Source organism: Canis aureus, chromosome 37 (genome assembly GCF_053574225.1).
Source record: "Canis aureus isolate CA01 chromosome 37, VMU_Caureus_v.1.0, whole genome shotgun sequence".
Lineage (NCBI taxonomy): Eukaryota > Metazoa > Chordata > Mammalia > Carnivora > Canidae > Canis > Canis aureus.
The window spans coordinates 22,076,821-22,102,884 of NC_135647.1; the positions used below are offsets into that span (position 1 = coordinate 22,076,821).

Genomic DNA, 26,064 nt, shown 5'->3' on the forward strand with positions numbered 1-26,064 from the left:
CTATACGCCTCTGATGAATTATTGAAAACTAGATCCGAAATTAACCATGTACTATATGTTGGCTAATTGAATTTAAATTAAAAAAAAATCACCTCCTCAAACAGTTAAAAATATACCTGCCCTATGACCCAGCAATTGCACTGTTGGGGATTTACCCCAAAGATACAAATGCAATGAAACGCCGGGACACCTGCACCCCGATGTTTATAGCAGCAATGGCCACGATAGCCAAACTGTGGAAGGAGCCTCGGTGTCCAACGAAAGATGAATGGATAAAGAAGATGTGGTTTATGTATACAATGGAATATTACTCAGCTATTAGAAATGACAAATACCCACCATTTGCTTCAACGTGGATGGAACTGGAGGGTATTATGCTGAGTGAAGTAAGTCAATCAGAGGACAAACATTGTATGTTCTCATTCATTTGGGGAATATAAATAATAGTGAAAAGGAATATAAGGGAAGGGAGAAGATGTGTGGGAAATATCAGAAAGGGAGACAGAACGTAAAGACTGCTAACTCTGGGAAACGAACTAGGGGTGGTAGAAGGGGAGGAGGGCGGGGGGTGGGAGTGAATGGGTGACGGGCACTGGGGGTTATTCTGTATGTTAGTAAATTGAACACCAATAAAAAAAAAAATCACCTCTAGAATCCCACTTCTGATACCAAATTGTATCTTAAGATTAGGTTTGGCAAAAAGACAAAATCCAAAGTAGCAGGACCTTAAACAAACCAAAGTTTATTTCCCTGTCCGGTAAATGTAGGCAGGCCAAGGTCGCTGTGCTTAGTTACATTATCACCAAGGATCCAAACTCTTTCCTAATTCTCCATTCTCATCAGTATGTGGCTTCCACATCATGGTTCTAAAAAGGTGCTCTAGCTCTAGCCATCACATCCACATTCCAGCTAACAAGGCAGAAAGTAGGAAGAAGGCAAATGCAGGCTCACAGTATTTCTAAGGAATGTTTCTTTAAACTACCACATGCCACAGATGCTCATATACACTGGCCAGAACCAGCAAGGCTACCTCCAGCTACAAGGGAGGCTAAAAAGCATGGTATCTGTTCCAGGTTACCATGTGTCAGATAAAAATGCTATTACTATGGGGACGCCTGCGTGGCTCAGTGGTTGAGCGTCTGCCTTTTGCTCAAGTGTGATCCTAGAGTCCTGGAATCGAGTCTCACATCGGGCTCCCTGCAAGGAGCCTGCTTTTCCCTCTGCCTGTGTCTCTGCCTCTCTCTGTATCTCCCATGAATAAATAAATAAAACTAAAAAAAAAAAAAAAAGCTATTTCTATGGAAGAAAGGAAACCCAGGCACTGGAGATATCAAGTCTCATACGTTGTGATGAATTTAGCTGTGTCTACTGCATCTGCTTCATTCGGGTTGCCATAGGAAAGACCTACTTCTGTGCTGGCCAGGTAATCACTACCACTCTCAAACATTTTGTCACATTGTGCTTCTGACCACGGTTTCCATTAGTCAGCTCTGATTTAGATCTACTAAGATCTAATCGTAGCTGCATTATTAAACCTGTGAGGTGAGAGAGATATTTTGAAATGTTCATTGACACGTCCTTTTCTCCCTATATATCCTCCTACCAGATCAGCTAACTGCTCATTTTTCAGAGAAGGGATAAAAGAGTAGAATGATAATGTCAAGAATAAAATTTTGGCCTTCTGAACTTCAAAAGCCTAGGACTGCTGATAGATTTGGAAGACTACATCATCAGCCAGAGCTAGCATCTCCCCAGTGGTTCCTCCCATTCTAAGCATGCGTACATTTTCCTGGACTGAGGGAGGATAAAGAGCAGAGGTGAAGCAGGAGGGTTAGATGCTGGTATGAGTCTGTGAGAAGAGGCCAAGGGTGTTGGGTGATGAGTGGGATAGAATCACTAGACAAATTTAGGATCCAGAGGCATAAACATTTGTGTCTCCAACTCCCAGGGAAGAGCTCAGGAAGCCTAAGAAATGATTGTCACGTAAGGTGTCTGGGATAAAGAAGAGTCTACATTGTGTGTGCAGCGTATTTTCAGGGTTCTCCAGGGAAACAGAACCAATATGAGATCTATTAGAAGGAATTGGCTCACCTGATTATGGAGGCTAAGAGGTTTCATAATCTGCCATCTGTAAACTGGAGATCCAGGGAAGCCTATGGTGTAGTTGCAGTCCAAGTCCATGGGCCTGAGACACAGGAGAGTGGGATGTGGACTGTAAGTCCCAGTCTGAAGGCAGGAGATGACTGATGACGTCGCAGATTGAGTAGCCAAGCAGAGAGAGGATCCTCCCTACATTGCCTTTTTGGTTGTTGTTGTTCAGGCCTTCAACAGATTGAATGAGGCCCACCCACATTGGGAAGGGCCATCTGCTCTACTCAGTCCACTGATTTCAAGTGCTGATCTCTTCCAGAAACACTATTCCCCAAAATAACACTTAACCAAATGCCTGGGCACCCCATTAACCATCAAACCCAGGCCAAAGAGTCTGTTTTTACAGTCAAAGCATTCTATTTTACATGCAATAAGGTGCTACTGGAGAGTTTGATCAGGGAAAGACAGGATGAGATGCACATTTACGATTGGTAAGTCTGGGGGCATCTGGATGGTTCAGTCAGTTAAGTGTCTACCTTCAGCTCAAGTCATGATCCCGGGGTCCTAGATTGAGGCCTGTATCGGGTTCTTGCTCAGCCGGGAGACTGTTTCTCCCTCTTCCTCTGCCTGCTGCTCCACCTGCTTGTGTGCCCTCTCTCTCGCTCTCTCTCTTTCTGTCAGATTAATTAATTAATTAAATACAAATAAATAGAAGCTTCTGCATGTTGGAGTGCTGCTGGGGGAGACTGCCTACAGGGAGGGCTGAGAATCGAGAAGCAAGTGGGTAGCTGAAGCAGATGTGGCAAGCTAAAGAAGTGTTAGGTGGAATGTTCACCATTTGCAGGGCTGATGTACATTGGATGGGCCTGCAGACAGCAGGTTTCAGATGTGGCCATATGGTCTTTATTTGTTCTAAGCTTTAGGAACGCGATTCCAAACCCTTTTGGGAAGTTGTCCTATTCCCTAAGCTAGCTCCAGATCCAGCAGTCCATGGATGATTGGACTTCTATAGGGTAGTGGTTCTCAAGCTTGAGTGTGCGTGGAATCACCTGCAGAAATTGTTAACATTATGGATTGCTGGACCTCAAACCCAGAGTGGCTGGTTCAGTCGTAGGGCCCCAAGAATTGCATTTCTAACAAGTTCTAAGGTGATACTGATGCTGACCATACTTTGAGAATCACTGCTGTTGGAAAAGAAATGACAGTTGGAAGATGGGACAGGCAGGGAGTGGAGTGTCTTTCATCCAAGGGACCATCTCAGGTGGCCCTCTGCATCCCCAAATGGGTCCATGACCATCATCATTTGACAGCACATTTTTACATGCCCATATTTAATACTGAAGTTTCTTACCCTTCGAGGGTAGGAAAGGGCTTGCTGAAGGTAACATTACTGGGAGCAGGAGACCAATGGGACATGGCTAGGATGTGCCTTGCCTCCAGCTAACATTCACTGACTATCCCTTTCGGCTGGGCATAGTTCTGGGAGCCATATGTATATTATTTCTTTAATTCCTTAACATGAAGTGGATGGGCTTCTATCTTCATTTTATAGATGAGAAAACTGCAGATTTAAGAAAATTGTCTGAGATCTCACAGCAGTTAGTGGAGGACTGGGCAGATTGGCCCTGGGCATCAGCCCTCTTAAACAACCCCCCTCCCCCCAACAGTGTTCATGCACCCACTGGCCCTGCACTACTTTCCGTTCTGTGGAGACAGAAGGAATAATCTTCCAGGGAAGTCGCTGGGGGGAGATGAAGCTGTGATCCTGATAGAGGCAGGCAATGCAATCCCACTCTCAGTGTGGTGGAGGGCACATGCCTTCCCCACACCCCGTGGCAGGCAGACAACTAAGGAGTCAGCCCCAAGCTTAGAGTCTCCAGGACTGTGTACTTCCTTCCTAATGGAAAGTAGGAAATGCTTTAAAATGTAGGTTCTATCATCAGTCAGTATGGAGAGGTCAACAGATCAGCAGATGGCAACCATTGAAGAGAGAGCTGGTCATAGTCACTGATCCCAGGGTGCAGGGAAGACCATGACATGGGGCCACGTGGGGAAGCATTGGGGTCAGTCTCGAGGCAGAGCTAGTGGGAGGAACTATGGTGAGAGCCTTTATTGTGGTTTCTGTGGGAAGGAATGAATGAGGCAAGGTGAACAGGCTTAGGGTTGGCTAAATTGAATAATTTCAAGGGCCCTGGGGCATAGGGTCTGTCCCTAGTGGTCTGGTACCTGGCCCTGGGGTGATTGGCCTAAAGTGTGAAAACCTGATAAAGGAGGTAGTTGCTTCAACTAGTTGGTTTGTATATGAAAGGCACACTCACAGGTAAGTCTTAGTATCTCTAATTGGCTAGTCCTGGGAAGGGCAGTCCCTCCAGGGTCACCAGGGCCCCCAGGTGTCTAAGCATCAAATTCAGAAACCAGAAAACAGTTATTACAGAGACTCCATGCAAAGACTGCATGAGGAGCTACAAATCCCCATGCTATTTTATCTCCAGGGTCATTTATTTGGAAGAGACTTCTAATCAAAAGATAACAGAACAAGGAGAGCAGGCCACAGTTAGGAATAAGCATGGGATTCATCATTCCTGGTGTAGCTCCAAAAGGTCTAAGCTTTAAAGGAACTCTCTTTTAGTGAGTGTATTCAAGATGGCATCTCACAAGTGAAGGCAGGGCAGGGTGAGAAGAAATCAGGCTTGCAAGGCTGTAAAGCACAGAGAGTGATCTATCTATATCCAGGAGTCAGATTATATAGTCATGGGACTTTGTTTCCCTAATTTTCATGCTTTCTCCATTGACCTATGTGTCAAAATGTACCTGGGGAGCTCCCTAAAATTCCAATGTCTTGCCCCGAGAGCAAACCACTGCTCCACATCAGAATCCCCTGGATGGCTTGTTAACACTGATTTCTGGGTTCTACACCCAGAATTTCTGATTTCAGGGAGTCTGGGATGGGCCCCAGGTGGTTTTGACACAGCTTTTCTGAAGGCCACACGTTGAGAAACACAGCCCTGGGGTTTGGTGACTTTTGATGTGAGCATTCCACGAGTGCAGCCACCGTGCTATGGAGGGTTGAGAGAAAGTCATTGACCCTGCTTGCGAGGTGGAGGTGGGGGCCACAGCATCAAGACACGTTAGAGGAATGGGAAAGCATCTTTCACAGAAGGCCCTTCCTCCTCTAGCCCACCGGGAGATTTCTCCTCTGGTGCTCACCTGACAGATTCTCTTAGTTGTTTTATCAAGGAAGATGGTGTTTTCTAGAAGGGAAGATACTCATATGGCTTTCCCAGCTCCTTCTCTCCCTCATCCACGTTGAGTGCTGGTGGACCCTCCCCTCTGAGTCACCAGCCCTCCAGCAGGACTCTGCTGAGTCCAACAATTGCCTTCCACGTGCACGTTTGTCTGCGTGTGTTTCCCTACCAATCTGACCTTTAGCCTGCTGAGGCATCTTCTCAGACCCCTGGGTGGCTCTCCACTCCACTTTAATATTTGTAATATTTTACACGTTTGATTAGACTCTGGGTTGGAATAAGAATTCCTTCCTCAATGTAAAGATTGCCAGGACATCACATCATAAGGCATTATTCAATCAATATCTCAACGGTCCGTTTACACTTCAGCGGGGACTTTGGGTGTCAGATGAGGGATGTCGAAGCAGACAAGAGAATCTGCTGGCAGCCAAGGAGCCCAGGGAGAGGAGGGGTGAGGGAGGAGATGGGAGGATAGCAATGCCCAGCTTGGCCTTACTGGGGATTTGTAGTTTTGTGTAGGATCGGTCTGGACTTGTCCCTCCAAATCCATCTGGCAGTGCCATCCATACAAATGCCTCATGCTGTTAAAGGGCACCCTTTATCCTGCATTTTCTGATATAGTTCTTATTTCATGTGATCTTATTATTTTCAAAAGAGGCATTTCACGAGAGGCGTAACTTGAGAGGCCTGCCCCCAGCAAAGGGACATCCCACCCTGATGTGCAGCTCATACCCCTTCCCCTCTCTGCACCTCTAGCTTCACCAGGATATGTATTGCTTTTCCCATCCCTACTGTCCTGCAAACAACCACCCCTTGGCCGTTCCTTGGGTACCGTCTTTATTAAAGGGAAACTTGGCCTCAGATGGAACTTCCCTCTCAGCTCTTGAGATGCCTGACCCTGCGAGGAAGGACACGCATGGGGGAAGGCAAGAGTGGGTCCCCCAGCATGTGGCGCCTAGCCCAGGGGTGCCAGTCACCCAGTCTAAAAATAGTACCTTAACAATATGTCATTTCATTCTAATATCTTTTGGGACTTGTCACAGTGTTAGAAACAAAACTTACCAGATCATCTGGCTTGAAAAAAATATTACCAGGGGTATAAAGAATGTCCCCAAACTTTGAGCCCTTTCTGCTGTTGAAATACCCCAGAGTAGGCCTCGCCCCAGGCTCCAGTGTTGTGGAAACATGCATGTAGAGCCAGGACTACAAAGTTTCAACATCCAAGGTATGAGGGTGACCTCTCTGTGGGAAATGTACTCTTTCAAGAAAACTTAGTTCCTCATGCTTCAAAAGTTGCTTGGAAAAATTCAGGCAATGATGAAAGCCAGCACCAACTTTAAACTTCAGCATGCCCCCAGCTTTTTCACATTTGTCACATCAGCTAAAGGCTTCCAGGCAAATTTTTTTAAGAGAAGGGGATGGTGGGAAACTAACAACTTTGTTTTGGCCCTGTGATCTATAAATGCAAATAACGAATTGGAGTTGAGCTCTGGTGCAGCAAGAGTTGAATGACACAGGCACTAAATGGAAAACCGACTCTCTCCGAGCTTTCTGTAGCCTGGACAAATGCATAATTTAGTCTCAGATAGCTGGACTAGCAAGCTCACGGTGGGGGGTGTCATGCTAGAATGTTGTTTGTGCAAGGAATCTGAATTTCAAAGGACAGCCTTGCCCGCAGAGATACCACCCAGAACAATGAGGGTTTAATTAAGGTTTAGAACCCTGATTTGTTCACTGGGGGCTGAGAGGAAGCCTCCAGGTAAGATTCTATTTGGAAATAGATTATTGACCAATGGCAGGGGAAGGGGGGCCTATTTGCATATATTACTATTCATGACCTCAGGACTAAAGGAATCAGAATGACAGCAGGCGATATCTCTGTCAGCCTGCTGTTTCTGGAGGGAAAGGCAGTTGGTGGGTGGATAAATAGACGGTTTTTTTTTGTGCTGCCTTTTTCTCCTGGACCCAATGTTCTATCAGACCCAAATGTGAGATCTACTTCTCTGAGAAATTCTCCCACTCAAAGGGAACACTTTGATGAGATTAATTAACCTGAATACCAAAGATCTGTTTGTGGCACCCAGATGTGGAGTTGGTGGGCAGACCCTGCTCAAGGAGGAGCAAAGTTCTAGGAAGGGGAAGAGGACCCAGGAAGGTCATCCAGGCTCCTCAGCATGAGCCAGGCACTCTCGGTTTACATTCGACCAGGAAGGGAAGGAGCCTGTGGAATTCCCAGCACATCCCAGCCGGGGAGGCAACACCAGGATTCCCAGCCTGTGGTACTGTGCTGGGCCTCGCCTGCTCACCCAGGTGAGCAGGGTACTGGGGAGGCCTTTCTAGGGTGAGGCATTCTGGAATTAATGGATTCCTGAAAGATGTCAGGGAGAGGTACACCTTGGTAGGATGGGGTGAATGCTTTTCTTCAGGGACCTCAGTCTCCAGTCTTTGCATTTCGTTCTCATTCCAATGACACTGTCTTCCCAGAGGTCGTATCCCCCACCTCCATTCAAACATAACAAAACAAAAACCAAAAATACCCCAAACAAAACCAAACCGAACAAAACAAAAACATAACAAAACAACTTTGGTGACCAATGCCCTGCCACACTCCTTCCTTCTAAATTTGCTCTCAGGAAAGCCTCTAGTACCAGTAATTCAAACTTTGGGAAGATTTAAAGTTAGATATTACATTCCCCCTGTTTACATACGGATGTCCAGGTTTTCCTGCATTATTGTTAAAAGGACTATCCTTTCTCCATCGACTTGCCTTTCCTCCTTTGTCAAAGATTAGATGGCTATATGTGCGAGGGTCTATTTTGTGGTCCTCAGTTCTATTCCACTGCTCAATCTGTCCATGCTTCCACCAATCTCATGCTGTCTTGATTACTGTAGCTTTATAATAAGTTTTAAGTCAAGCAGTGTTAGTCCTCTGACCTTTCTTTCTTTCTTTTCTTTCTTTTTTTTTTTTCTTCAATATTGTGTTGGCTATTCTGGGCCTTTTACCTCTCCATATTAACTTTGGAATCATGTTCTCAACATCCACAAAATAACAGGCTAGAATCCTGATGGTGACTGTATTAAATTTATAGGTCAAGTTAGGAAGATCTGATATCTTAGCCATATTGAGTCTTCCTATCCATGAACATGGGTATCTTTCCATTCATTTTGATCTTATCAAAATTTCATTCACCAGAGATTTGTAGTTTTCCTCATATAGATCCTATGAATATTTTATTAGATTTAGGCCTATTTCATTTTTAGATGATGCTAATATAAATGGCAATGTGTTCTTTTTATAAGACTGGTATTTTTTTTTAGAATAGTTTTCCATTCACAGTAAAATTGAGAGGAAGGTAGAGATTTCCCATATGCCTCTGGCCCATACAGATACATCACCTCCTCCATTATCAATATTCCTTCCCAGAGTGCTATATTTGTTACAGTTGATGAATCCACACTGGCACACCATGATTATCCAGTGTCCACAGTTTACATTATAATTCACTCTTGGTGTTGTACATGCTATGGATTTGCACAAATGTATAATGATGTATAACCATCATTATGATACCATACAGAGTATTTCTACTACTGCTTTAAAAATCTTCAATGTTCCACCTATTCAATCCTCTTTCCTACTACCCCTCACCAACCCCTGGCAACCACTGTTCTTTTCACTGTCTCCATAGTTTTGCTTTTTCCAGAATGTCATAGAGTTAGAATCACGCAGTATGTAGCCCTTTTAGATTGGTTTCTTTCACTAACATACACATTTCATGGTTTCCCAGCTCATAGTACTGAGTAGTATTTCATTGTCTAGATGTACCACAGTCTATTTTATCCATTCATCTGCTAAAGAACATCTTGGTTGCTCCCTGATTTTGGCAATTATGAATAAAGCTGTTTTAAACATCCTGATGGTTTTTATGTGGACATAAGTTTTCAGGGGTTTTTGGTAAATACCAAGGAGTGCTATTGCTGGTCATATGGTAACATTTTGTTAATTTTGTAAGAAACTGCCAAACCGTTTTCCAAAATGACTGCACCATATTGCATTCTCACTAGCAATGAATCAGAATTTGTTACTCCACATCCTCACCAGAATTTGGTGTTGTCAATGTTCCAGATTTTGACCATGCTAATAAGTGTGTATTACTATTGCTTATTGCTGTTTCAATGTTTATTTCCCTGATGACATATGATGTTTGCATATGTTTATTTGCCATCTGTATATATTCTTTGGTGAGACATCTGCTAAGGTTTCCTGCCCAATTTTTGTTTGTTTACTTATTGTTGAATTTTAAGAGTTCTTTGTATATTTGGAAAGCAATACTTTATCAAATGTGTGTTTTGTAAACATTTTCTGTCAGCCTGTGGCTTGCCTTCTTGTTCTCTTGACACTTTCTCTTTAATTTTAACAAAATCTAGCTTATCACTTCTTCCTTTCATGAATCATACCTTCAGTATAATATCTAAAAAGTAATTGCTATACCCAAGGTCATCTAGGTTTTCACCTATTTTATGTTCTAGGAGTTTTATGGTTTTGAATTTTATATTTAGGAATGGAATTTTGAGTTAGTATTTTGTAAAGGGGTGTAAAGGTCTGTGTCCAGGTTTGTTTTGGGTTTTTTGTTTGTTTGTTTTTGTTTTTGCCTGTGAATATTCCATTGTTCCAGCACCATTTGTGGAAAAGACTATCTTTTCTCTGTTGTACTGCCTTTGCGCCTTTGTCAAAGGTCAGTCGACCATTTATGCAGGTTTATTTCTGGGCTCTCTATTCTGTTCCATTGATCTACTTTTCTATTCTTTCACCAATTCCACATTTTCTTGATTACTGTAGCTTTATAATAAGTCTTGAAGTCAGGTAATATTACTCCTCCAACTTTGTTCTTCTCCTTCAATGTTGTGTTGACTATTCTGGGTATGTTCCTTCTCCACATAAGCTTTAGAGTTAGTTTGTCAATATCGACAAAACAATTTGCTAGGGATTTTGATTGGGATTGCATTGAATGATTAAGTTGGGAAGAACTGATATCTTGACAGTACTGAATCTTCCTATCCATGAATATGGGATATCTCTCCATTTATTTCTACTTTGAAATTGTTCATCAGAGTTTTGCTGTTTCCTTTATATAGATCTCATACATGTTTTATTAGATTTATACAGAAGTATTTTATTTTGGAGAGTGCTAATGTAAATGGTGTTATGTTTTAAATTTCACATTCTACTTGCTCATTGCTGGTACACAGCAACTGACTTTCATATATTAACCTTGTATCCTACAGGCTTGCTACAATCTTTTATTAGTTCCAGAGGTTTTCTTTTTGTCAATACTTTCAGAATTCTATTTAGACAGTCATGTCAACTGTGTAAAAAGTCTGAAGGGAAGTCTTATGTAATTCTTATCTTTGTTCCTCTATACATAAGATGTCCTCTCCTCACCCCAACCCTGGCTTCTTTCAAGATTTTCTCTTTGTCTTTGTTTCTCTACAATCTGGCTATGGTATGCCTAGGAATAGATCTTTTGGTATTTATCTTGATGGGTATTCTCTGCCCTTTGCATCCATAGTTTGGCTTTTGTAATTAATATTTGGAAATTCTCCACCTTTATTACATCAAATATTTCTTCTGCTCATTCCTCTTTTCCTTCTCCTTCTGGTATTCTCATTATGTTTATGTTAACACATAACTATAATTTGTAATTGTCCCACAGTTATTGCATATTATGTTTTTTTTTGGTTTAATTATTTTTTTCTCTCTGTATTTCAATTTCATAAATTTTTATTGACATAGCTTAAAGCTCACCAATTCTTTTCTTGGCTGTGTCCAGTGTACAAATGAGCCCATCAAAAGCATTCTTCATTTCTGTGACTATGTTTTTTATTTCTAGCATGTACTTTGGGGTTTATTTCTCTTTTTTTACATTACCCATCAGTTCTTGCATGTTGCCCACTTTTTCCCATTGGGATCTGCAGCATAGTATTCAAAATCACTTTAAATTTCTGGTTTGATAATTTCAAGATTAGTGTCATATCTGAATCTGGTTCTGATGCTTGCTTTGTGTCTCAGACTTCTAAAAAATCTTTTAGAATGCTTGTAATCTTATTTTGAAAAACAGACACGATGTATTGGCAATAGAAGCTGAGGCAAAAAGGTCTTTAATGTAGAATTTTCTGTTTGTCTGGCTACGAGTTATTTTGTGTTTAACGTAGGGTTGCCTATAACTGCCCAAGTCTTCAATTTCCTCTAATGTTCTTGTTTTGCTTTTCGTTCTGTAATCTTGGAGTTTTCCTTGAGACTCCTTCTTAAATAGAGTGTTAGCCTTACATTTCTTCCAGCTATAGTTCCCTGTTGATATACAGGAGCCTGTCGGTTTGGAGGTAAGGTATGATGAGTCCGATGATTAGGACTCAGTCCTTCAGTGAGCCTGTGCCTCTGGGCTGTGGCTTTCACCGTGCTTTTCAGGTTTTTATTCTGCCTGAGGTGAGACAGTAAGGCTAGAGGGGGCTAGAGTCGATATTTTCTTTCCCCTACATTTGTTAAGTCTCTGTAAAGTAGTTTCCTTTGAGGGAAGGCCTTTGTTAAGAGGAGATTTTTCCAAGCATATTTAGAAATGGTTAGTTTTCCTCTTCTCTAAGAACCTGGTGAGGCTTTTAGAAGTAAAATTGATGAAAGTGTGGGTACCACCACCTTCCCTCCAGCCACCAAAGGCCCCCAGGAGTTTTTGGATCTCAAGTTAGTCCACACTCAGCCTCAAGCAATTAGTTAATTACCATTAAAATGTTCTTGTCTATCAGTTACTTGCTCCAGTGGCTTCTGCTTCCAGTAAACTATAATTCTCTATATTCAAGCTATGATCTGTATGTACTTGTCTCTCTAGTTTTGGGGCAATATTTTGCTCTGTGATCCCAATTTTCTGATGGATCTCAGAAGAGTTGTGGATTTTTGGTTTGTTCAAATTTTTTCTTGTTGTGAGGTGGGAGTGATGACTTCCAAGCTCTTTGCAATTTAGAGCAGAAACCAGAAGTCTAGATAACTTTTACAGAAGACATGAGATTAGGTGAGTGTTCATTTTTTTTGCTTATGGATGTCCAATTTTCAAGTACCATGTAATGAAACACTATCCTCTTTCCACTGAATTGCTTTTGCATCTTTTAAAAAACTCAAATGGGCATCTGGGGATGCCTGTATGACCACTCTCCAATAAAATTCTGGGGTGCTGAATGTTTAATGAACTTCTTTGGTAGGCAACATTTCAAATCAATAAGATAGTATGTTAATATATTGATTTGCAAATTTGGGATTCAGGTCAGAAAGATTAAGTCAACAATACCCAACATACGATGAATGAGATCAACCACATGGAGTGACAGCTTTTTCCTGGGAAAGCTAGTGACCTGTCCATAAGGGAGGACAGAGTGCATCCTAAATTGAAGTGTAAAACACAATTCAATCAAGGTGGCTGTGATAAGTAATTTTATGTGTCAATTTGGTTCACCATCACACCTAAGTTTTGGTCAACCATCAGTCTAAATATTGCCATGAAGACATTATATTTTAGATGAGATTAACATTTAAATCAGTAGAGTTTGAGTAAAGCATATTATCGTCTAAAATGCAGGTAGGCCTGTCCAATCAGTCAAAGGCCTAAAGAGAAAAAGACAGATCCTTTGAGGAAGAGGGAATTCTGCTTTCAGATGCCTTCAGACTCTAGCTACATGTCAACTCTTCCTTAGGCCTACTGCTTGCTGCCTACCATGCAAATTCAGACTTGTCAGCCTCCACAATTACATGAGTCAGTTCCTTAAAATCAATCAACCTGTTTATCTATCTATCATCTATCTATCTATCTATCCTATGGGTTCTGTTTCTCTAGAGAATCCTGACTAACACAGAGATGAGGGTGTAGCCTTAAGAAAACATGCGTGGAATGCAAAGACTGGAAGAGAACTGACTGTTGTAGTTCAAGTGTGTGGTCACAGCCTAACATCCTGTGTGTCATCCAAAGCAAAGGGTGGGGTCCTCTGGACACATACCCTGAAGGGAGCTAAAGAATGTGTCTATGTGTCTCTGCCTAGGGGGAGGAAGGCTGGTTTTAGTACCATCTCTCCAGGATAATATTTCTTTCATGATGCCTGGTAAGCTACCAGGTTACCTGGTGTTAATGGAAACATCACTGGAAATCCTCCCACATTTTGCTCTAATTCTTAGTTCAACCAGTGACATTTATTCATTTTTTATTTATTTAAAGGTTTTTATTTATTTATTTGAGACAGAGAGAGAGCATGACCAGGGTGAGGGGCAGAGGGAAAAGTAGATTCCCTGCTGAGCAGGGAGCCCAGTGAGGGGCTTGATCCTGTGACTCCAAGATCATGACTTGAACCGAAGCAGACGCTTAACCGACCAAGCCACCAAGTCACCTCATCCAGTGACATTTAAACTTCAACTTGCCAGTGGTTAAGTGCTATGCCTTGAGATATTACTTGTAGACTCAGCAAATTAATAATCTTATTAGTTACTTAACTGTTTTTTTTTAAAGATTTTATTTATTTATTCATGAGAGACACAGAAAGAGAGGCAGAGACATACGCAGAGGGAGAAGCAGGCTCCCTGCGGGGAACCTGATGCAGTAGTTGACTCCAGGACCCTGGGATCATGACCTGAGCTAAAGGCAGATGCTCAACCACTGAGCCACCCTGGTGCCTCTTACATAACCTTTTTAAAGTTTGTTTAGCAAAGTGTCTTCTTATGTCAGGTTCCCCAGAGAAGATCTTTGGAGGAGGATTTGGGTGCAACTCATTTTCAAGGGAGGGTTCCCAGGGAGAATGGTAAGGGAGTAGGGGCAGCAAAACCAGAAAGGGGAGGAAGCCAGAAAGAATACACTTCCAGGCAAAGTCTACCTACTGCAGCTTCAGCCCACTTCTGCAGGGAGCCCCGGGATGTAGGTTACAGTTCATGGTCTCCCAACTCACAGTCTCCCAACTCCCAACTCATGCTTGTGTAGCCATCATTCAAAGGTGAGGAGTACCTGGGGCACTCTTAAGTACTTCTAGCTCTCTGTGTGCCGTGGGGTGGAACAAAGGAATCTGAGGTCATTCCTGCCAAGGAGAGCTATAGGTGCTGGCTGTTGAAGCAAAAGCTCACTAAAGTGGATCCAGTCAGATTGGACAGAGCATTGATATTATGCTCTACAAAGTCATTCTCCAGAGTTGACTTGCCAGGTTCTACATGTGACCTTGCAATGACCCCTGTGAGTTTTCACCTGTAGACCCCAGGAGATAGGATCTGTTGGAATAGACCTGACATCTGGCCTTCTCTCCTTTTCCATCCTTGCCACATTGTCCTGAGATGTTATCTTCATTCTGGGCAATGCTGACATAAACAGAATCATCAACTTTTCACATATATGGAAATGATGGCAGGCAGACTTTTTGTCATTTGAACAGTAATTTACTTGACACGTTATTTTTGGGGGCAACAACCAGATACCTGAATCCTTGGCTCCAGTGAGGAAGAAGACAGACACAGTTCCTGACTTTTTGGAGCTAACAGTCTAGAGCTCTGTGGTCCAGTGCTCTGTCACTAGCCATGTGTAGCTACTTAAATATCTAAACCAATTAAAAATAGATAAAATGAGGGGCACCTGGGTGGCTCAGTCAGTTAAGCATCTGCCTTCTTAGGTCATGACCTCAGGGTCCTGGGATTGAGCCCCACATCAGGCTCCCTGCTTAGTGGTGAGTCTGCTTCTCTCTCTCTCTGCTTGTATATTCTCTCTCTCTTTTTCTCTAAATAAAAATAAATAAAATCTAAAAAAAAAAAAAAAAAAGATAAAATGTGAAAATCAGTGCCTCAATCATACCAGCCACACTGCAAGTACTCAATGTCACATAAACCTGGTGGCAACTATATTAGATAGTGCAGACATAGACCAGCACTGAAGGATGGCCATAAACATCAGGGATGCCCCTTTTTCCCACATGTCCTTTGAAGTCTCACAGACAAGGTTCACACCCATAATTACATCCAGCCTGATGACGTCCCTGGGGGTGGTTTGAAAGGGCTTACTATTTCCAGCTAATAGATTCACTCAGTAGAGAATAGAATCGAAGTCCAGGGTGTTACACTCACAGTGAGTAGGTGGCAGTGGTAGAGGCAGGCCTCACCCACAGGTATGCTGACTCATGGGTAGAGAACTTCCTGGGCAGTAGCATGTCATGGAAATAAATTCTCCATGAAGTGGGATTCCCTTAGGCACACCAGCCTTGAGGGCTGACAACACAATTTCAGGTACTCCTATAAGGAATCATGTCCAGGGGGCATGTGGCACTTAAAGGTATTATATTGTCTCCAACAAAGTGTAGTATGTCTTTTACTGTCTTCATATTTTCTGCATTTTTCTTTTACCATTAAGTTCAGAACCCTACATGTTAATATATAATAATAATAATAATAATAATAATAATAATAATAACAGCAGCAGCAAACATATGTGGAGTATTTACTAGTCCCCAGACACTGCTCCAAGCATTTCACATACCTTAATTCAGTTTGCCTTCAGAGCAGCCCTGTGATGCCAGTACTATAATTATCCCCAATTTACAGAAGGAGAAAATAAAGCTCAGGTAGGGTAAGCGACTTGCTTAACATCCCATAGTTGGCAAGCAGTAGACACACTATTTGAACCCAGGCCACCTGCTGTAGCACACAAGCCAGTGGGCAGGCTGCCACTTAGCCGTGAGGGCACATTTATATTTGTAGTGATTTCATGTTGTTAAATGCAAATACAGTGTGTGTTTTGAGCCCTAATGCACCATTGTTTTCAGAGGTGAAGGGTCATAATGACTCACTAGACCAGTGTATTTTCCCAAGCCTTTTGAAAAATGCCCTTTACATTATAGGTTTATACAATTGGTATATTCTCTTTATTTCTCATGAGTGTCCATAAATAGCCCATGGTGCCTAAATGAATAGAAATCCGTTTTTATGTTTCTGGAGCTTCTATTGCCAACATTGACCTCCTCCCAGAGCATCAGCCAGGGTTCCTGGTAGAGAAAGGAAACCTCTCTAGCTAACTTAAGCAGAAATGGATTTGGTAATAGGACTTAGATGTTTACAGAGCTGCTAGGTTTCTCTGTGGAAGTCCCAACAACTCTCGGCCCCCGAACTCATATTTGTAGCTTCTGCTGTGAGTGGGATCTTTGGCACTGGGGGAGCAGAAGGCAAAGGATCAGAAAGCTGGCCCCTGCAGCAACCAGGAAAACCAAAGGGAGCTGCCTAAACAGGTTTCTGGTAGATCTGCCAAGATCTATATCCCAAATGGATGCTTCACACCTGCCTCTCTTTCTACTCTTCTCAGTTCCAATTCAAGTCTGACCTGAATGCATCAAATTGACAAATCCTAGTGGCAATGCAGTATGGGAAATGCAACTTTTATCTCTCTGGCCTTTGCAGCATGGGTTGGCACACCTCCAGGAAGCTGAGAGGGCTGGTCTGTGGTATCCATTGCAGTCCTTCTCTCTAGCAACTCAACATCCACATACACCATCTGGGGTGAACTTCCTACCAACCAGAGTAGTAACACATTTCCCTCACATAATGTAACTATTCATGCACAAAGTGCTCATCTTTTCCTCAAAAGAAGAGATCCCAACTCCTCTCCTGACAGCCTTTGGCATCTGATGATGTAACCTCTTCTCTGGTTCAGTTCCAATCCTATTTTAATGTTCCAAAACCCAAACATCAAAATACACAATTAACAACTGACAATATACTCAAGCAGCAGAGGAAGGTGTGAAGGGAAAAGGAAAGTTGGTTAGTATGCATACATTCGGTTAGTTCATACCTAACAGAGAGACAAACCCTACATGAGTAGTTACTACAATATTCATCTTTATAATGGGCCAGAAGGCCATAGTTGGTGTGTATAAATTCCTCTACTGCCCATTCTACTTTGTTTGCCTTCAGTTAGAGCCTGCTTATTGAGATTCTTTACCTGCAGATTGATGGAAACCTTTATGTGTGAGGGGGGCTGAGATCTGGTGGATTTATATGACTTTCTTGCAAATGGTCCTTAAGAGTAATAGTGAGGTTTGCTGTCCTATCAACTGTATTCTGGCTCTATTGATCAATGGTTCAAGACACATCCTACTTCCCTTGGGGCAGCAATGCAGCTTACAGTGTTGTCTCTTACTTGATGCTGTAAGTCTTCCATAGACTGTTCTACATTCTCTAAGACTGATTCTGGGTGCTGAGCAACAGAATAAGACCAGTGAACTCCTTAGGCAAAGCCACAGACTCTTCTTTTGGTGTGAACTGAAATTTCTTGGTCAGAAGCAAAATTGAGTGGAATACCAGATGAAACATCATTCAATAAAACCCATTGATGATGTCTTTGGAAGAAGTAAAGAAGGATTGGAAAAGCAAGTTCCTATTTTGAAAGTACCTATTTTCATGAGGAAGAAAATGGGGTCTAATATCATCAACCTGTTGCCAGGTGACTGGCTGTTCCTCCCAGGAATGGGTGACTGAGGAAAGGTTGAGTGGCATCCACAGACTCAGCCATGCTACCTACCTCCACTGAAGGGTCTTTTGGTGAATATCACATGAGACAATAGTCTCCAAGCTCTGGGATCCTTTTGAGAATTCCATCCACAAGTACTTGTCCCAAACTTCCTTTATCAGTAATTCTCTTATTTTGAGCTTTCCATCTCCTTGACCATCTAGCTAAGCATTCAGGCACTGCTTACAAACTAGTGTAGATCTGTATATCCAGGCAATATATACAAACTAGCGTAGATCCGTATATTTCAGGTAAAGCAGAAATCAGATATGCCACTAAAAATTCTGTCCTTTTTTTTAAAATTTTTATTTATTTATTTATGATAGTCACAGAGAGAGAGAGAGAGGGGCAGAGACATAGGCAGAGGGAGAAGCAGGCTCCATGCACTGGGAGCCTGACGTGGGATTCGATCCCGGTTCTCCAGGATCACGCCCTGGGCCAAAGGCAGGCGCCAAACCACTGCGCCACCCAGGGATCCCTAAAAATTCTGTCCTTGAGACAACTTCTCTTCCCCACTGTGCTTTGGGGCCAACTCTAACTGGGGATATAATACTATAGTGGTGCTCCTCTAACCAGAATCTTGTACATCATGCAGAACTAGTTACGGACTAAGGTTGAGTTTTCCTCTTTAGTCATCTGGTCCTATGTTATACCACATGAGGCCATAGGTGTAGGTTGAAAGAGGGGTGATGATACTGCAGGTTCAGATGACATGGAACAAGATGCCTTTGTGAATGGAAATTACTTATACTTTCAGGACTAGCTCAGGTCCAATTTGGACATTTCACTGCTACGGATGACTCAATACTTTTGGACATAACTGACTGGTGGATTCATAGGTCAAAGCAAGTTCATGATGTGCAACTGAAGTTTCATGCGCATTCAGACTCTAAATGGTACTAGCAGCAAGATAAAAACTGCTTCTCAAAGGGACAGATGTGGATTTATTCTAAACTCGGGGGACCTGTGATAATTTCCTCCACCATGTCTTGCTATAGCCTCCATGCAGCAGTGGTCTATTGCAGACATTCTGAGGTAATTTTTATTAAGTTCCAAGTTACAAAGCTGTTTGTACTGGAGCATTATTCTGCTAGAATAAACTTCTCTTCCCCACTTGAAACTGGCAACCTTGAGGTTCCCCAGTACCTGCGTTGGATTATATTTGGAATTAGTCATCTTCATAATAGAAGGATACTCACCAAACTTTGTATCTCTTTATTAATGGAGGGATGCAAAGTATAGAATTGTATTTCATTTCAGAAGAGATATCCTAGCGTGCCCAAGAATGCCATACCATACGTCAGAAACTTGATTAAACCACCGTACTCTAACGTTTTTATGGAGTTTATCTCCCACTTTCCAATACACATAAGTCATATCAAGGTATCTGGATACTTGCTATTTCCTGCTGTCCTATCAGCATTATATAATCAACGTAGTGGATCAGTGGTCAAATGTTCTGCAGATTAAACATGACACAGAGGCATAAAAGGGATGTAGTCTTGAGTACAGCGGTGAAAGTATATTGTTGTCTCTGCTAGGTGAAATAAAAATGGTTTTGGTATTCTCTGCTTATGGTAAAAGGAAGAAGTGTTTTCCGGATCAATAACAGGTATATACCTGGTTCTAGCAGCTATATTGATTTTCTCCAATAAATAGTCTATATCTGGAACAGCATCTACAATTAGAGTCCCCATTTGATTGATTTCACAATGGCCCACTGTTGTTCTTCAAGGCACATACCTGTCTTCTACATAGGCCAAAAGTGATTTGTAGGGTAGTGTGATAGGAATCCTCACTCCTGCATCTTTCAAGTGGTAATCTTTCTTCAAAGGTAACACATCCCTTGTTTTGCATCTCTGAACTGCCCCTGGGACTGAGTAGGAGGCCATGACTCCCTAATGATTCAAGTCCTTGGTATCAGTCCAATGGCCTCTCACCAAAAAGTTTTGTTAGCTTGTTTCTTTGTTGGGTTGGTTAGTTGGCACATTTTGTTTGTTTGTTTGTTTGTTTGGTAATATGAATCAAGTAGGGCCTTGGTGGGTTGCCTAGAACTATTTTAGCTTTAGGGACCTCAGGATCACAGCTCCTCTGCGATGATTCTGGGGTAAAATTTACCAATATGAGTACACCTGTTTAAGATTTTAGATTCTTGAGTAGCTGGGGATGATTCTGTTTGCTTGTTTAATTGACAGAAATGTAGGTAGAAATTAAGTGAAGATGCCAAAAATTCTTAGACATGTTTAAAAGAAGCATAAAAACACAAGGAGATAGGACTGTTGGAGTGGATTTATAACCTGCTCACCTGCCTTCTAACGATGTCCCCAGGATGGCCCAGAGAAATACACTGGTAATAGGGATGCCAGCATCTTTAAAGGTACCATCCTGGTTGACCACTGTGGGTGGGGAAGTGGTAAATTGCTGCTTATAAAGTGGGCTCAGTGATTTCAGTGAGGAGGATGGGACCACCAGGAAGAAGCCCAGCAGCAGAGTTTAGCACCAGAGGCAAAGTACTGTGACTTCTGGTGACTCCTGCAAAGTCAGCTGGGCCTGAGGGTATTCAGAGGGACTTACCTACTTCCACCTTTGGCAGAGGATAATCTATTATGGGGTCCCTCTGTGCTTCATAAGTTTCCAGAGACAGTAATGCCACCTGTAACCTATTTCCATCTTAAAATGAAAATAATCTCAACCCATCTTTACCACTAATAAACATTGTCTAAAACAAGGCTGAAGTTTCCTTAGAGCAGAGCTTTACAAACTTTCATGTGCATTCGAATCACATGGGATCTTATAAAAATGCAGATTCTGATTCAGCAGGTCTGGGGTGAGGCCTGAGATGCTACATGTCTCACCAGCCCCCAGGTGATGCTGCCGCTGCTGGCCCATGGCTCCCGTGTTGGGGGAAGGCCGGGTGGTGGGCCTGCTTCCCTTTCTCACTCCTGCTGAGCTACCCTGCTATAACCAGAGCTGCTTCCCCCTTTTATAAACATCTTATATTAGATTTTGTTTGAAACAGAAATAGTTCTAATTTGAAACAGATCTAATTTTTTAAAACACCTGGTCTAAATATTCATAACAGAATTTCGATAAAAACAAAAACAAAAACAGATGACCAAGTAATTCCAGTTCCCATTGCTAAGGGAAGGGCAAAGAGTTTGAATTTAAATTTGAGAATTCCTTACAGATATAATCTATTCAAGAAATAAGTTTTGCAAGGCTACTCTGCGCAAAGCTGAGCCTGTCAGGTACCTGCTTTTGCAAAGTGAAATTCTCCATCTTTGGTGCTCCTTTTGGAGCCTCCTTTCCCTGTGCTGGCGTTGGGTTTTGGCAGTTCATGTGTGTGCGCTTGTGTGGACCCGGCTTTTTATTTCAATCTCCTGCTATAGGGAGAGACCATTATTGCCCAAGGCCTGGAAGGCCAACAACACATTTTAGATGGGGTTTATAAAGACCCCTTTCGAGGAGGGAACACATTTCTGTAGGTAAAATTAAGAGAATACGAATGAAGGTGGGAGAAAACAGCTTTCGAATAGACCTATCACCTATGCATTTGACGTGCTTCTCAATTTTGATAAATGCCAATGACTTTCAGTTCCAGAGAGGCAGGATATTTATTGCTGGTTCACCTTCCACTGGTTACAATTCCTAACACATTAATGTTATGTCTTCTCACCTATTAAAATTCTTTTCAAGTCACACTCAGGGCTCCATTTAAATGTCACCTTCTCTGTGATGTCATTTTACAACCCTGTTCTTGTCAGAAATAATTGATTCTTACACTGCCCTCTTATGTCACTACGCAGAAGTTCCCAATAGATTTCAGGGATTTATACCAGATGTATATTTTTTGAAGTAATTTTTATAAGGATATTAAAGTATTGTCTTTAAGATGAACAGACTTGGTTAATACCCATCCATCCTACCTGATAAAATATACATTATTAGATTATGCATACTTTTTTACTGGTGCACTTTAGGTCTTTTATTATAACCCTTAACACAGTCTTTAAAAATATATTTTATTTATTTATTCATGAGAGACACAGAGAGAGAGGTAGAGACATAGGCAGAGGGAGAAGCAGGCTCCCTGCAGGGAGCCCGATGTGGGACTCGATCCCAGGACCCCAGGATCACGCCCTGATGCTCAACCACTGAGCCACCCAGGTGTCCCTCCCTTAACACAGTCTTATATGATATACTCTTCTTTCTCATAGGTCGCAAGCTTGGAAGAAAGTTTTATTCTTCACACCAGGCCTAACCTATTGCATTGTATTTACAAGCCTTTGAGCAGTTCTATGAAACACCCAACCCTGTAAGTGAAATTTTGTGCATATATGTGTGAACGCAATTTTCTGAGGAAAGAGTCCGTAGCTTTCTTTAATTTCTCTGAAGAGTCCAAGAACCTACAGAAATTAATAACCACTGGTTTCAAGAACCTCATGGTGAGTCTGTGTATGAAGCAAACATCTGTTTGTAATACACACGTATTTGTAGTACTCACCATGCACTTATTTGTAGGTTTTTAGATTTGAATTTTTTGGTATTAGCTGTACTTGAAGTGGGACGCACGTATATAGCAGCTCAATTATTCTGTGCTGTGGGATATTGCAGCTACTTCCTTCACTGGCTGTCTGCCCATGGGTCTTTTCAATACTTAGCTCTTCCACTGGGAGATGGAGTAAGGCGAGGATAGGAGATGGGGCACAAACCAGCCGAAGCAGCCACATTATTAGCACTCCAATAAAAGTCTATTTGGAGGGGGAGTTGAAATCACTGATCCAATTGAGGCTTGGGGATTATCACTGGATATCAATTACCCATGACCTCCTGGTCTCCCATAGCTACCAATGACTTAATGTTCCCTGTAAGTTTAAATGATTTCTTTTAATTAAATGCAAAGGATCAAATTCATAAAGACTGGTGAGCCTGTGGGTTGGTGCCAAGGCTCTAAGACTGGGCTGAGGTCTGGCCTGGGGAAGAGTTTGATTGGTGGGAAGTAGCATAATTTCATTTTTTCTATGCTCTGATCCGTTCATAGAATGAAAGTACCATGGGTTATCTTTGGGAACATGTCCGTAAATGGCACCACGCTTCTCAAATAGGAGGGCACCAAAATCTCTGCAAAAGGGTGGGGAAACGGGTGTGTGAGGTCTACAAAAACTCCCGGGGGACTGTCAAGTGCTCTCTTCCTCGTCCCCACCCTCAACCGAGAATACGCTAGTCTGTGAAGAACCAAATACTATCTGTAAGACACGCTGTGCTTGTTGGCAAGATGCATATCGACCACACTGTCGTCCCGCTTGCTGGCTCAGTAGTAAATCTTACTTAGTGCTCTTCCAATGTGTGAGCCTTCCCTGTTTGTCTTTCTTCTCCAGCTTACACCTGCCTTGGCTCTTTCACATTCGTGGTACCTGAAATCAGATGGAAAGTAGATAGTCGAATGGCACGTTTCAAAAAAATGTTTCTTCCTGGAAAATGGGAGTAGTTTCTTTCTGGAGGGGGGAGACTGTCTCATTCGCCTCATTTTTGTCGATTGCTGAGTAACAAAACCCAGCTACCTCCTCTTTCCTCTTGCTGGGGAACAGAGCGAGAAAAACAACTCCGGGAGCTTTCCCAAAGGGTGCGCGTATCTCAACGGACAAAGCCAGGGAGTTGATGCCTTCTGCTGGGCGTGCGCCTGGAGAATTTGCCCCACTGGAAAAGGAGAAGTTTCTCCTAACAATAGAACTCTGTGTTTCCCTTTAGCTTTCTGGAAAAAACAGAAACTAATAGCAACTTTGGCTCCTTGAATGCAATACCGCAAAACTGCCCACAGCGTGGTGGGACAGCATCACTGAGGACCTTTATGGCTCTTTATGTTGTTGGTGTAATCAGGCTCAAAAATATAAGGAATATATAAATCAAGGAACACAGACACACCCAGCTAGGCCTCACCACAGCTGGATCCTCTGAGCAGCGTGAGGCCCAGAGAAGTTAAATAACTCGCTCAAGATCACACAGGCATCACAGAGATGGCTGCACAGGCTCCTCTGTTTGTTTTTTTTCAGGCCTACAATTTAGCCTCGGGTGTTGCTGCTTTTGGCTTTCTTTCCTTCCCATTTTGTTTTGCTCCCAAAAAAAGAACCCAAGAAAAAGAATGTTTACGCTAAGAGAAACAGAAGAACAGAATTATGTGTTTTCTCATTTTGCTCACAGATCTTCAGATCCAGAAGAAGATTCCGAGTGAGTGAGCAGCAGGGGTGGGAGCCAAGCCTGAAGGCCACACACCAGCGACTCCTGCTTCCAGCCAAAAGTCCTGGTAACCTGTTAGCCTCCTGCCTTGGTGGGGCCACGGGGCCGGGCCTGCCTTCCCAGCCCCGTCCTGAGCCAGGCCAGGAGAGGACAAAGACTCGCATTCAGAGGCAAACCTGCTCCGGCCGCACACCCCGAGCAGCTCTTCTGAAGCTCAGCCACTTTCCCCTCTGGAGCCTTCTGTTTCCTGCCCAGTTCCAGCTGCTTCTGTGAAATCAATCAGGTCAAGGTCAAATGGCCAACGCGGGAAGCCAAACACAGGGAAGTAGGTTTAGAGAACTGAACAGACACCCTCACTGCCAGCTCACAGTTGTGACTCAGCGGAAATTCTGGAACGCAGAGCCTGACCCAAATGTTTGTGGAAAAGAGGGGAATCGATGCTCCTGGAATCAGCAGAGAATGAATCAATGCCTGGCTGATGAATGAATGAATGAGTGGATGAATGAATGAGTGGATGAAGGGAAGGACAGGCCCTTCACCCTGCTGAAGAAATAGGAGGGAAGCGCTCTCAGTGCTCTGAGGGTTGGAGGATGCTTGAGAGTCTGTGCTGGAGTCTTCAGGGAAACCCGGCGGGGGTGGGGGGGCACTGACTCCCCCTGCACACCATGGGCTTGGGCAAAGCTCGCCGTTGGTTCCTGACTCTGCCGGAGGAGGAAATCCTGAGCAGACTACCGGGGAGGGCTCCTGGCTTCCAGCCGTCAGATGACATATAGAAGCGGGGTGGAGAGGGCAGGAAGACACAGTTGGCAGGCGTCCCCTTGCTGAGGTCACAGCAGCTGAAGATAGGCGGTGACCTTTGGTACCCACCTCGTTGGCGGAAGGAGCCGCACTCCAGGGACAGGCTGTGGGTGCGGCCGTGCTGAGGGTGGCGGGGAGGGAGTCTGCTCACTCCCCTGTGCCCGCAGGTCCTCAGGGCCCAAGGGACACGTGTGCATTCGAGACCCTTGTCTCACATCCCCCCCAAGTGAGGGCACAGGCCCCACACTGCTGAGAACCCTGGGGATGCGAGGCAGCCTAGATGACCTCTCCCGGGGGCCCCACGAGAGTAAGCTAGGACACCTGGCTCCCCTGAGGGCTAAGGAGGTGTGTTGCTCTGTCCCTTGGTGCCCGCTGGGATAGGGAAGGGGGCAGGGAGGGGCACCCGGCAACATCTCCACTTTCTGCCAAGCAGAGATCCCTCCAGTTATTTCTTCTCATCTCTCTTCCCTCCTTTAAAGTGTAAACACAGGGACACCCGGGTGGCTCAGCAGTTGAACGTCTGCTTTCGGCTCAGATCCTGATCCCGGGGTGCTGAGATCGAGTTCTGCATCGGGCTCCTTGCAGGGAGCCTGCTTCTCCCTCTGCCTGTGTCTCTGCCTCTCTCTGTGTCTCTCATGAATAAATAAATAAAACCTTAAAAAAAATAAAGTGTAAATACACTCTTCAGAAAGTTACACCAAAGTCTAAATGATTCCAGATCATTCCAAGATCACCCATTCCACTTGATCATCCACATTTATTGGGAATGGTGTCTGTGCAAGGCCCTGAGCCAAGTGATAAGGCCAAACAAAGATTGACAGACAGTGACTAACACGCTTATTGCAAGAGTCCGATTTGAGCTTAAAACCTAATCTGCCTTTATTTGGCAAATCCTCTGTGTACAATGGGTATGCCAAGGCCTGCTTCATGAAGGAGACGTGAGATTTAAGGACAGGGGTCACCCTGCTCGGGACAGGCTGAGAATGGAGGTGACCTGGGGGAGGGCTGAAGGCCAACATCATCATTCTTATCTGTGTTATCATCAAGATAGAAAGAAGTTTCCTCCCTTTCTTGAGGACTGCAAGAAAGAGAGCCTAAGACAACATCCATGGGGCTGCCCACCAGGGTCTCCTATG

General features: G+C 43.3%; 1 long non-coding RNA gene across 1 annotated transcript; it reads left to right on the forward strand.

Moving 5' to 3' along the window:
- The first annotated feature begins 7,216 nt into the window (after positions 1-7,216).
- Positions 7,217-25,649, forward strand: LOC144306418 (uncharacterized). Its single transcript, XR_013373533.1, has 3 exons — positions 7,217-7,646; positions 22,114-22,211; positions 24,095-25,649. It is a non-coding gene; the product is annotated as an uncharacterized LOC144306418 (long non-coding RNA).
- Positions 25,650-26,064: the final 415 nt, after the last annotated feature.